Here is a 12269-nt window from a genome sequence, read left to right as displayed (position 1 = left end):
GCATTATTAGTCCATTTTCTTGTCTCTGTCTTTATTTTGTCTTTGTTTTTTTTTTTTGTTGTTGTTGTTTTGTTTTTGTTTTTGTTTTCTTTTCTTTTTGAGTCAAGGTCATGTATCCCTGGCTGGCATCAAGCTCATTGTGAGGATGAACTTGAACCTCTGATCTTCCTGCCGTCACTGATTGGTCATTTCTATTACATCATGCCTGGCTTATGTGGCTAGGGCCTTCTGTATGCCAGGCAAGCACTCTACCAACTGAGCTATGTCTCCAGTCAGGGTTTCTCTATTCTGGGCATCTTAAACAGAATTATGTGGCACGTGACCTTGCAATTTGCTTTTTTCATAGAACTGTGCTTTCAAAAACTCACCTATGTGGCTGCTTAAGCTTGAGCCGAACAAAGACAACAACAGACATGCCAATATGAATGAGGCCTCAACTCTACATGAAGAACATCAGGCAATTAAGAAATGCTGAAGGTGGGAGAAATAGTCTTCCCCAGGGAAAAACACACCAATTTGGTTATGCAATACCAAAGAGCCATCCCTGAAAACAGACATGCAAGGAACATTATACAGACTCAGCAGGTTGGAGCTTTGTTAGGACTCTCTCTATAGGAGTATAAGTATATACGTGTATGCATGTGAGAATAATTAATGAAACAAAGGCCATGAATCTGTAAAAGATCAAGAAGGAGTACACTGGAGAGTTAAGAGGGAGGGAAGGGAGTGGAGAAATGATATAATTATATTATAATACCAAAAATTAAGAGGTAATTAAGAAAACTCATTTATGTAGTGGCATGTCCAGCACTTTAGCTTCCATCCTTTAAAAAAAGATTTAATTTTTTTTATTTATATAATCCTCTTGTGTACCCTTCGAGTGCTGGGAACTGCTCTCTCTCTCTCTCTCTCTATCTCTCTCTCTGTGTGTGTGTAAGTGTGTGTGTGTGTGTGTGTGTGTGTGTGTGTGTGTATCTGTCTGTCTGTCCTTGGAGTCCAGAAGAGAGCATTGGATTTCTTGGAGCTTGAGATACAGGTGGTTGTGAGCCATTCAGTGTATGTGGTTGGCACCGAACTTGGTTCTTCTGGAAGAACACTGAATGCTCTTTACTGCTGAGCCATCTCTCTAGCCCAGTGGTTCCCAACCTTCCTAACGCTGAGACCTTTAACACAGTTCCTCATGTTGAGGTGATCCCCAACCATAAAATTATTTCATTGCTGCTTCATTACTGTAATTTTGCTACTGTTATGAATATGAATTGTAATATAAATATCTGACCTGTAACCCTCAAAGGGGTCACGACTCACAGGCTGAGATCATCTGCTCCAGAATTTCTCCTCCCTTTAAAATTATTTTATATATTTGTGTGTGTGTGTGTGTGTGTGTGTGTGTGTGTGTGTGTGTGTGTGTGAAGAGGATGTCAGAGCTTCATGGCTGGAATCACAGGTATTTGCAGGTCACTTAGTTTGTTCCTTGAATGCTAGAATCTGAACTCCAGTCCTTGTAATTGCACACCAACTGTTCCCAACTGCTGAGCCATCTCTCCAGCTCCCAGTTTATCTGTTTTGAGTCTAAAATAATGTTGCATTGTATAGGTAGATCATCTTTTATTATCTAGCAGCCATTTGACGGGCTTTTGTATTTTTTCCTGCTTGTTGGCTGTCATGAATAAAGATAATGTGAATATATTTGTCGCAATTAGTGAGGACCCTTGTTTCACGTCTCTCCAGTCTGCACATGAATGGACTCCCTGGACCATCTACTGACATGTCTAACTTTTTTTTTTTTTTTTTTTTTTTTGAGGGAGGCTCTCATGTACCCCAGGCTGGCTTTAAAGTTCACTATTCTGTGGAAGATGACCTTACACTCATGATCCTCCTGGTTCCATCTCTCAGATGCTGAGATGATAAGCATGTGGCACCACACGGTGCCGGGGCCTCCTTGCCCTCTTTGTTAACTGCTCTCCTTTTATTATTGAGCTCTAAGGGTTCCTTATATATCATAGATATAACTCCCTTATCAGATATAGATACAAATATTCCCTCTCATTCTGTAGGTCATTACTAGTTCACTTTAGATTGCAGTAACAAGGGGGCTGGAGAGTTAATTCAGAGGTTGGGCGCACACTGACTGCTCTTCCAGAGGTCTTGGGTTCAATTCCCAGCAACCACATGTGGCTCACCATCTAAAATGTGCTCTGGTGCCCTCTTCTGGAAGTGCAGGCATACATGCAGGCAGGACACTGTGTATATAATAAATAAATAAATATTTAAAAAAATTGTTTTAACAAATTATCACGGACTGATTGTTTCAACAACAGAGCTTTATTTTTCTTGGTTCTGTTGGCTGTAGTCTGAAAGTTGGTGGGTTTGGGAGCCAGGGGTAGTGGTGCATGCCTGTACCCTAGCATTTAAAGAGCATGAGGATCAAGAGTTCAAGACCAGCCTTGGCCAGGGAGTGTATTCCAGGACAGCCTGAGCTATAGAGTAAAACTTTGTGTCTCAAAATCTTTAGTCAGAAGCAAGTTAGTCTTGGCTTTTGCATTTGATTCTAATCCATTTTGGGTTCTGTCTGTGGTGTGAGGTAGGGGTGAGCCTTATTCTTTGGCGTGTGGCTTCTCCAGTTTTCTAAGCACCATTTACTAAAGACTGTTCCTCCTCCACGACACGCTTGCTGAAAAGGGGCTGGCTGGCTGCAGACGCAGGAACTTACATCTGGAGTCTCAGTTTTGTTCTCTTCATCTGTATGTTTGTTCTTGAAGCTTTGTCATTTTGTTCTGTTGCTGTAGCTTGCTACTAAGTTTGAAATGAGGAAGCAAGAGTCCTCTGAGTGTAGTTTACTTTCCCTTTGGTGTCTGGTACTGTGAGAGGTGTGAATGAACTGCACAACACCAAGATTTGGTCCCCCTAGGCCTGGTAAAGACTTCATTTCCAGGACCCAGGCTCTAAGTTCAATGCAAGGAGTGGTTTCCTTGCCCACTCAGCCCACAGCTCTTCATTATAACTCAGTGGAAACATTTTGCAGAGAACAATGATCCCCATCGGTTATTTTAAACATCACTCTAAGTCTCCCCCACCTGCTCTGCCGTCACTAATTGCACCAGAAACAGTGTCATTCACAACTGGATTATTAATGAACAGAGGGGGAGCCTCAGGCAAATGAAAGGGGACTTCAGACTTGGGAAGGCTTGAAACAACACAACCTGTGGTAGGTTTTGTTGTTGTTGATTTTGAGAGGAGGTGTCATGCATCACAGGCTGGCCTCAAATTCATATGTATTGCCCAATTGCTGGAATTACATGTGTTTACTGCCACACCTGGCAGACCTGGTGCTGGGGACTGAACCTAGAGTTTGGGGGCTTGCTAGGCAAGCACTCTACCCACTGAGCTACATCCTTCAAGAAAAGTGACTGAGTTTATTCAGCAAATAGGAAATCAAGGGCTGGGTGTGGTGGCACATGCCTTTAATTCCAGCTCTCTGGAGGAAGAGGAAGGTGGGTCTCTGTGAGTTGAAGGCTAGCCTGGTCTACATGAAGAGCGAAATGCAGGTCAGTTAGGGCTGCATAGTGAGACCCTGTCTTAAAAGAAGATACAATGATTCTAATCAGTACACTTAGGCAATATTGCTGGGGCCATGAGTTCTAGCCCTAGTGCTTCAAACAGGATTACCCAAGATCGCTGGGATCCAAAACTATGACTCTTGTCTGCTTCCCTAGCAGTTTAGCCCTGGAGTGCCTGCTTCTGGCTCTAATCTGGAGGCTGGGAAAGTGCAGGAAACAAAGCCTTTTGTGAAGAAGAGAACCCCATTGTTCTAAAGTCAGTGTTCAAGGAATGTGGATTCCAGAGAATGTTTGGGATGGGGTTTTCTCTTTGTCCACTCTCTCCTCTCCCTGGGGGGAGGAGCAGTTTTCAAAATCAACTTAAACACAGTTAAACCGGTTGCTCTCAAGGGAAGGCACACACTGCAGGGTCTTTTGTCCAGCAGCTGCCTAGGTTGTTCCTTGATAGAAAGAAACCCAGGAAGCCGGTTGGTCTAGATCCTCTGCATCCAAGAGGGTGGCAGATATCAGTCTAGCCTGGCCACTTCCTTCTCCTTCGCTTCACCTCCCCTCTTTCCAGATGGAAGAAGCAATGTGAGTCTGCGTCACAAGCCACTGCCTGTTCCTTCCCTCCCCCTTTTCTTCCCATCCTCGCTGGAAGACTATCTGTACAGCCTTGCCCCCTAGACAAGACCTGACCTGGCTTCAGGTGTTTGGGGAACATTCAGACTCAGGCTGACCAGGCCTTTAGGTGGGAAGTTGACTTTCAGGCACTGGCCCCATCCTGTGCGACCCCTAAGTAGGTTACTATCCCTCTCTGGGCCTCACTATGTCTATGAATCAAATGGGAACAAAAATACCGCTCTGGCTTCTCCCTGTCATTACTGAAGGCTAGGGGTGGGGCAGAGTCCAGGAGAACTATTTCGAAACCTGGCTGGATCTCAGCGGCTTCCAATTTCCTGCAGCTCAGAAAAGAGGTGCCCATCCCGAGGGCTCCAAGGTCTAGATCTGGTTGCGCGCGCGCGCGCGCGCGCGGGCGGTGGTAAGCCCCTTGGGGTTGCGCCGGCCCAACCCTTTCCCCGGAGCTTAGGCCCCGCCTTAGGGGAGGAGCCAAGAGGCGGCGCGGTGGCTTGCTACCCAGCAGAGCTGGCTCTGTCGCCGCACCACCAGCTGCGGTTCTGGGACCTGCAGACCAAGCCGGGGCCGGGAGCCGCCCGGGGCAGGGCTCGAGAGAGCGGGTGAGTTGAAAGGCGCCCTGTTCCTCTCTGCGCTTTGCGAATCGGGAGGGCAGGTGGTCTCGGCCCCGGCCAGGCTGGCTGGCGGAGAGGGGTACCTTGGCCAAAGGCGGGTGGCTTAAGATAATTGGGGTGGTGGGATGTACTGGAAAGGAGGATACCGAGGGTGCAGGAGGTGGGCCACAGTGGGGATATTCTCCTATGTCTCGTTCTCGGATAAAGATGATGGTGTATGGGGTGCATTGGCAGATTGTTGGCTGGGGCTTCGATGGCCGGATCTTGGGGGCGATGGGAGCTTCGCGGTCTGTCTGCGCTACGGTCTACCAGGGGTTACAAGGCTGGGTGGCCGAGCCATAGAACACCAGACGCCCGGGACGCGTGGTCTACGAGCCCGGCAGGGGGGTGCCGCCCCCTCGCGTGGCTGTGCTTGGTCTGGGCAGGCAGCGGCAGCGCGCAGGGAGTGCTGTTCCGGGGGTGGGAAAAGTCCCGGGGGCAGGCGTCCCCGCGGGCAAACCTAACCCAATGCGGGATCCCCACCCCTGGAGCGTGTCGGTCAGTTCCGGTAGCCCCCGGCATGGTGCTTCCCAGAGGGGATGCTCCGGGCCTCTCTGCTGGCCGGCCGGCGTGGGTGCGAGCTGCGGGTCGCCCGCTCCCGGAGCGCTCCACTCCTCTCGAGTCCCGCACATCCGCTCCTACAGGGAGCAGCGCCCCCGAGCGCCCAGGACGCAGCCCTACCCCAGAGGTCGACTGAGGGGTCTCCCGCAAGGTCACGCGGGGAGCCAAGATTGCCCGGGTGGGAGTGAGAGGCGGGAGGTGCTTCTACCCGCCTCCGTGGCGGATGCGGACTCTCTTCTTCTGCGCTCCTCTCCCAGCCCTGCCTCCTGCTTTACGGAAGATGCTGCTGATACAGCTCCCAGTCCCGGGCGGATAATCGGGTCTAGGTGAGCTATGACTCTGGTTCTCCCTGCAAGCCTGCGGGGCGCCGCCACCACGGGCCAGGCCTGGGAGCTAATGCTCCCTAGAACCCGGAGAGCGGAGGGACAGAGATGCGGTTGCACAGCGCTTCCCCAGAACCGAAAGCCGGTGCTTGCAAGCCCATGTGATTACACTGTTCATAAAGGGCTCCTGTTCTTGCTGTCTGAAGCGCCCACCAGCTCCCCGGAGGCCGGGAGCACCAGGTGCGGCCTGTGAATCGCCCTCTGTGGAGGACCCGGAGCTCGACAGTGCCAGGCGCGGTTTCCCTCCAGGCGCTCTGGGGAAGGGGCTGGCGGTAGCCCCGGGTCCTTGAGGGTGGTGGTGGTGTGTTTGTGTGTGACTTCCATGTGTGCCTATCCTGCGAAACAATCTCCGTGGGGAGTGAGCTCCTCTTCCAGGCTCAGCCCAGCTCAGCCAAAGACTAGCTATCTGCCCGCGGGCCCTGCACTAGGTTCCCCATCAGCCCGGATCTGTGAGAAGTGGGGCGAATGGCCTCGATAGGGTAACCGAGAGGACTCTTGAATGGAGCTCTTGATGTAGTGGAGCATCTTGGATGGCCCTGCTAGGCAAACACGTCTTCAGTAAGGGTTTGAGCGGGGCGTGTCCCCTAGCCAGGTGTGCAAGTGGAGCCCTGGTGGGTGGCTCTGCTGGGGTGGGGGTGGGGTTTCTACTTTTCCTCCCTCAGTTATGTCACAAAGAGCCAGCTTGCAGGAGGCGGTGGGGACCGCTGACTCCTTCTAGCGAGCTGTCTGCTTGCAAGGCCTTTCCCACACACATTCCCACCACCTTCTTCTCCCACCTGTCACCCCAATCCCATCTTCTCTGCCCCAGTCCCTAGGATGCTGTGGGCAGGATGCCAACTAGACTGTCAACTGGAATCTACCTAACAGTGCCGCCCCCAACCTCACCCCGCTCTTCTCAGCCTTTGGAATGGCTTTCTTTAAGAAAATTTGTTGGTTTCTAGCTGACCCTCATTTGTGGCTCAGGTGTCAGAGGCTCTATGGGAAATCCCCCTTTGACGGGATGTTTCCTGTTCTAGAAGTACCAGGTAAGCAAGGCCAGTGTTTGGTGCCCGCACAGACTTTGCACTCCGTGTTCAGGGAGCCAGAGGAACAGAGGTCAAATTCTAATTTTGCTGTTCAGTGTCTTCATGTGCCTGAGTACCAGGGCCAGGGAGGGGAAAGCTGAGATGGACTGGTTCCCTGTGGGGCTCCTTTGAGCTGACCACCATCCTGCTTTGTGAAAACCCAACTCTAAAGCCTCAGCGAACTCCCTCTGACCGGCAGCAACTGAGTGAACAGGGGCCGGCAGATTGCAAAGGCAACCTGGGGATTCAAGCGCTGGATTTGGATTCAAGATACTCTCTGTTGTTGACCTAACCTCTTCTCCCAATCTAGCCCCTGTGCTCCCAGCCCCCAGCAGGCTTGTAGCAATTGTAGACAGTGGGTCCCAACTGACACCCCCCCTCCCATCCCAGGCCAGGACAGCCCTTGTCTCAGCACATCTTAGAGATCAGCCTTGGGGGAGGGAGAAGCATGCACAATCCTATCACAGAAAGCTATCAGTGTGAAAGTATCAGAAATGGAGGAAGCCATATTAGTCTAGTTGAACATCTCAAAGCTTAAAAGCCTTGGGACTGTGTGTGACCCTCTCTCTTCAGCACCCCCCCCCCCAGTAATAAGACTCTCACAATTGCTGTCTTCATGGGAGCTCTAAGGACCCTATGAGATAATGGAACATACAAGTTCTCGGTGGAGTGCAGGTAGGCAGGCAAGAGGCGACTCTTATCACTAGCACCCCTGTTTCTTCCTTTCCTTGGGTCCTCATAGATCTTGCCCCTTCTCCTGCTGTGGGTAATTAGCACCTTTAGCCTCAGCTTGTCTCCTGGGATGTGGGCAATGTCCTGAGAATTTGGCTTCTGCATGACCCCGTTCCCCAGGTTCCCTTGTGCATTCCGAGTGCTTAGCCAAGGGTCTCCATAACCAAGGCAGCCCTGGGGGGGGGGTTCTCATCTCCGGGGAGAGGCAGGGTTGCAGACAGAGGGCCTGGTGGGGTCAGAGCTTCCATAATAAGGAGTAGGGACCGAGGACAGGTTTGAGCCACCACCCTGTGCCTGTCAAGGGGTGCCCCTAGACTCCTTATCGCTCAAGCTGCCTGCTGCAGGTGTAAAGTGAGCAGAAAAGAGATAGTGTGGGTAAAGACTTAGCTCGGGGCTATCCCTGTATGAATAATGTTCACAGATGTTAGTTACTATTATTATTAGTCTATTATTACCAATAACAGGTGGGCTAGATTTGCTGTGGGAGCACATTTGATCTCTTCGGTGGCAATTTTCCAGGTGGTGGGTAATGGAGGGGTGGGTACCCATGCACGGAGAACTGTAAGTGTTAGAGTGTACAGGCTGGAAAGCTCTGGATAGCTTTGGCGAACTGTGGGTGGGGGTTGCTGATGAAGCCCAGTCAACAGAGTGTGATGCAGGTCTTGGTAGGAAGGCCAGGGAAAGAGTCAGAGGTCATCCTGCCAGGGGCTGTGCATGGTTAGACGCTCGCTGACCCGAAGCAGCACTCCACAGCCTTGTCAGGCGGAGGCTTTCTGCAAAGGATTGACTGACTAGTGCCCAAGAAAGTTCAGGATTAATTTCTGCATGGGAAGAAGAGCTGGGCTGGGCTTTTGTGCTGAAGCATTCTCTCTGTTCCTTCTTGGTCCTTTGCAGCAAGCACAGAGCTTACGTTCCTCTGCCTGTCATGCCAGTCTTCAAAGAGGCTATGAGCTAGCTGGACATGGTGGGTTACATATGAAATGTCAGCACTCAGGAGGTTGAGACAGGAAGATAGCAAATGCAAGAACAGCCTGGGCTGCATAGTGAGACCCAGAAGAAGAAGAAAAGAAGAAGAAGAGGAGGAGGAGGAGTTTCATGTGCTCTCTTACATGCTCATTGTAAATATCTGAGCTGGTTGCATAGAGTCTAGTTTCTCTGACTTTGAGTGCCCCCTTGATGCCCCTTATGATGGGTCACCATAAGGCATGCTCTTAGAACCTGCCCTGACTTTTGGGAAATTCCTGAGTGCAGGTGACTGTGGGGGCATGTGTTCCTGGATGTCTCAGAATCCAGAGGGCATTCCACTGGAGCCCCACAGATGTGCCTTGATGAAGGCAGAGTGTAACTTGATTGATGGGGCAGGTGGTGACCAAGCCCCAAGGTGGCCCCAGGGAGGAATGAGTCTTTTAGAATGACTGCCCAGAATATCATGTGACTGTAGATTCTGCCTATAGACAGAAGACATCCAGATGCTTAACTGTTCCTTTTCCACGATGATAGACCTGTAGACTTCATTTGCAGAGGGTTTTGGCCAGTGTCTAGAGGCGTCATTGTTTGTTAGAACCAGCTAGGAGAGAAGCATAAAGACCAGGGAGACTATAGAATATTCTAAAGTGCATAGCATGGCTCCCAAATGTTAATAGTGTCAAGGCTGAGATCAGCTTACGCTAGACCTTATGTCCTTCGAGGTTGGTGACTGTAACTGATTCATTCAGCTGTGTCCCCAGGTGCCCAGTGTGATGTTCAGAGCCTGGGAGATGATCCATATGCATTAAAGGGATGAATGAGGAGTTGGAAGGCCTCATGCATCCTGGAGTCCCAGGGTTTTGGCTCACAGGACGTTTTGAATGGGCAGGAGAGATTTAGATGGACCTGTGTAATGAACTCGGTAATTCAGACCAAAGGCCTTCAGCGTTCGCACGCTATTTCCCCTTGCGCAGGTGCATGGGGGCCCAGATTAACCAACTCATGGCTGTTTTGCTGCTGCCTTTGCTTATGCCAGACACAAGGCCCCTCTCCATTCTCAAGTGGGCTGGGAAAAGGGGCCATAGGTGCTAACAAGAAACACCCTGTCAGCTGAGCCCCAGGATCTGCCAGGCTGGGGCGCAGCTGCTGTTAGCTTCCTGTTTTCCCTTTTCTGATGGAATGAAGGAAACCCACTGAATGGCTGTTTTTCCACTGACATTTACAGCAATGTGATAGGCCTTGGATTAATGAGGTCAAGCTCCAGTGTGAAATCTGCCCGATAACTTGAAGCCTGGCCAACAGGAAGACACGCTCGTTTTCTTTGGGTCGTTTGATGTTTCTGGATGGCTTTGGGCAGGAAGCAGGGGTTATGACTGCTCACAAGGACAAGCTTTATGCCCTGCGACTGTAGAGCTCGGTGTTGTCTCTTTTTCTAATTTATTGAGAAGGCTTATTTTAATGTGGACTTTGACATAACCAGCTTGTTAAAGCAAAGATCCTCTTTGAGTGGCACAGGTTGTTGAGTGGGAACCTGGACCATAGACAGGATGCCTCCCCTTCCCCCCCCCAACAACTCCCTTCCTGCCTCAAGAAGAAGTTAGAACTTATTTCATGTAGGGGGAGAGTTGCCGGCTATGTGCCTCAAACTGATTGGGTTAGGGTTAGAGTATATAGTCTGATTGGGCAGTGCTCAGGCTTCAGCAGCTGTATCTCTGACAGGCTCCTGGGAGGTGGAGTGTGCCACACTACTGGTCTGCAAACATTCCTAAGTAGCAAGCATCTGGGGAACCCCAAGTCTACAGGTGAGGGTTCCTGGTGTGGACCACTCAAGCACAAAAGACAGTTTAGCCTGTGCCTGTTTACACAGCCATCTGCTCTGCTGGCTGCTTTCAGAGTCACAGATGTTAAGTATGCCCAGTCCTGGGACCAGATGCAAGTGACAGGATGCTTGGGCTCAGGGAACAACTCAAGGAGCCAGAACTGATGTGGCTCAGTTTACAGTGCTTCCAGAAGCACTGGTCTAGGGATGCACCATTCCTGGGCCATCTGGTTACCTGGGGGGGGGGGGGTTTCAAAATCAGATTCCTGGGCCCCAGCCTATCCCACCTGTGTGACAGTCCATCCAGATGGGCTCTGGGAATCTGTATGTTTTAAAATAAGCCAGAAGATTCTGATTCACAGCTGGGGGGAGGAGGGGATTGGTATCACGTGTAGGTGTCCAGCAGGGCTTGGATCCTGATGCAGGGTTGTGTACAGCCCAGTGGCACCTGGCTAAAAGGGGTGCCTAAGTCGAGCTTGTGCTTGGTTGCCAAGCTGTGTGCCCTGCAGTGCCCTGCCTCTGCCTAGAGCAAAGGACACCTGCTTCTTAATTGATCATGAACTTGTGGTTCCTATGAGCATGCCTCTAACTCTGTAGTCCTCCATCCGCTCTAAGTGGTAGGCAGTATTCCCACCCTGACTCCACTGCTCAGCAAAGTGAAGCACAGAGAGATTCAATGACACTCCCAAGGTCACACTGCCAATAAATGGCAATTAGGATTTGATTCTAGTCCATCTGGCTCCAAATTCTTGTCCTTCGTTACCACATGTGCTGACTTAAAAAAAAAAATCTCCTTTCTCTCTATGTGTGTCTGTGTGTGTGTGTGGAGAGAGGAGGGGGGGAAGAGAAGGTGAGGTCAGAGGACAACCTCAGGTCTCTGTCCTTACCTTGCACCTTGTTGGTGACTGGATCTCTTGTTTTTTGCCAATGTGTATTCTAGGCTAGCTAACTGGGAGCCTCTGAGGATTCTCTTGTTTGCCTCCTACCAGTGGCTAAGATTGCTTGGATTGTAGATACTCTATACTGTGTTCATTTTTTTTCCTATGGCTTCTAGGTATCTAAACTCTTTCTTACACTTATGTGACAAATACTGTATTCACTGAGCCACGTCCCCAGCTCCCACTCTCTGGCTTTTGTTGTGTGGAAATGCTTTCTTCTCTGTATGGGGACATCCCACTCAGGGTGAGTGTCTTCTAGTCTTTCTTCAGACAGGGGAAGCTAGCAGTGACCTTGGCTGGCTTTGGTGCCACACCTGTCTCCTACTGCAGTCTTGAGCATGGTAGTAGTTTGTCTTGGATGGCTGAGCCTCAGTTTCCCTATGTGTACAGAAAGCATAGCAATGACATGTGATGCCGATGATTAAATACTGAGTCTGCCCAGCAACAGGATGTATGGGTATAAATAATCTATTCCTGCTGTCTTTTGCTGTTGGCATGGGCTTCTGTGTGTCCTGGGTGGCTGTAGAGCAGAGGGACAGGGAGCAGAGCACTGTGTCGTTATGTCTAGGGACTAGGTCATTCATGTTCTTCACCAGGTTGCTGATGGTCATGGCTTCCTTTAGCATCCATAGCCCCTGCATCCCCGCTTCTTGAACTGTTGAGGCCCCAGTATCTGTGGCAGCCCAGTGAGCTCTCAGTTCAGTATCTCCATCAGAGCTGGATCTGTTTCTTATAGTTGCAAATAAAAGCAACTCATGCTAACACACACTCTCCCCAGCACCCCTGGCCCTTCTTGGTTGCTTTCTGGAACCACTAACATCCTCTGCTGTCCTGTGGGCAGGATGGAGAGTGATTGTTGCATGATGGACACAGCCTCTTGCTTTATGATGAAATAGGAATGATTTTCTATAACCAAGATTCCATTTGTTTCTTTCCCTTCGACATATAATATTAAGCTTTTGTCTTATTGCTGTGTTT

At 50.2% G+C, this 12269-nt stretch overlaps 1 protein-coding gene across 5 annotated transcripts in view; it reads left to right on the top strand.

Moving 5' to 3' along the window:
- The first annotated feature begins 4618 nt into the window (after positions 1-4618).
- Ppp1r16b (protein phosphatase 1 regulatory subunit 16B) overlaps positions 4619-12269 on the top strand; it is an 89948-nt gene continuing 82297 nt past the window's right edge. Inside the window, exon 1 of one of the 5 annotated variants that reach the window (XM_051187453.1) lies at positions 4619-4777. The gene's annotated coding sequence lies outside the window, so the exon portion shown is untranslated. Of the gene's footprint in view, positions 4778-5696; positions 5716-6650; positions 6798-12269 lie in introns of those variants that run through there. The other 4 variants (XM_051187410.1, XM_051187420.1, XM_051187445.1 and 1 more) reach the window with 4 other exon arrangements.

The sequence above is a fragment of the Phodopus roborovskii genome, unplaced genomic scaffold (genome assembly GCF_943737965.1).
Source record: "Phodopus roborovskii unplaced genomic scaffold, PHOROB, whole genome shotgun sequence".
Lineage (NCBI taxonomy): Eukaryota > Metazoa > Chordata > Mammalia > Rodentia > Cricetidae > Phodopus > Phodopus roborovskii.
Note: the sequence above shows the minus strand (reverse complement) of the source record. Positions and strands in the feature narration are given on the sequence as shown.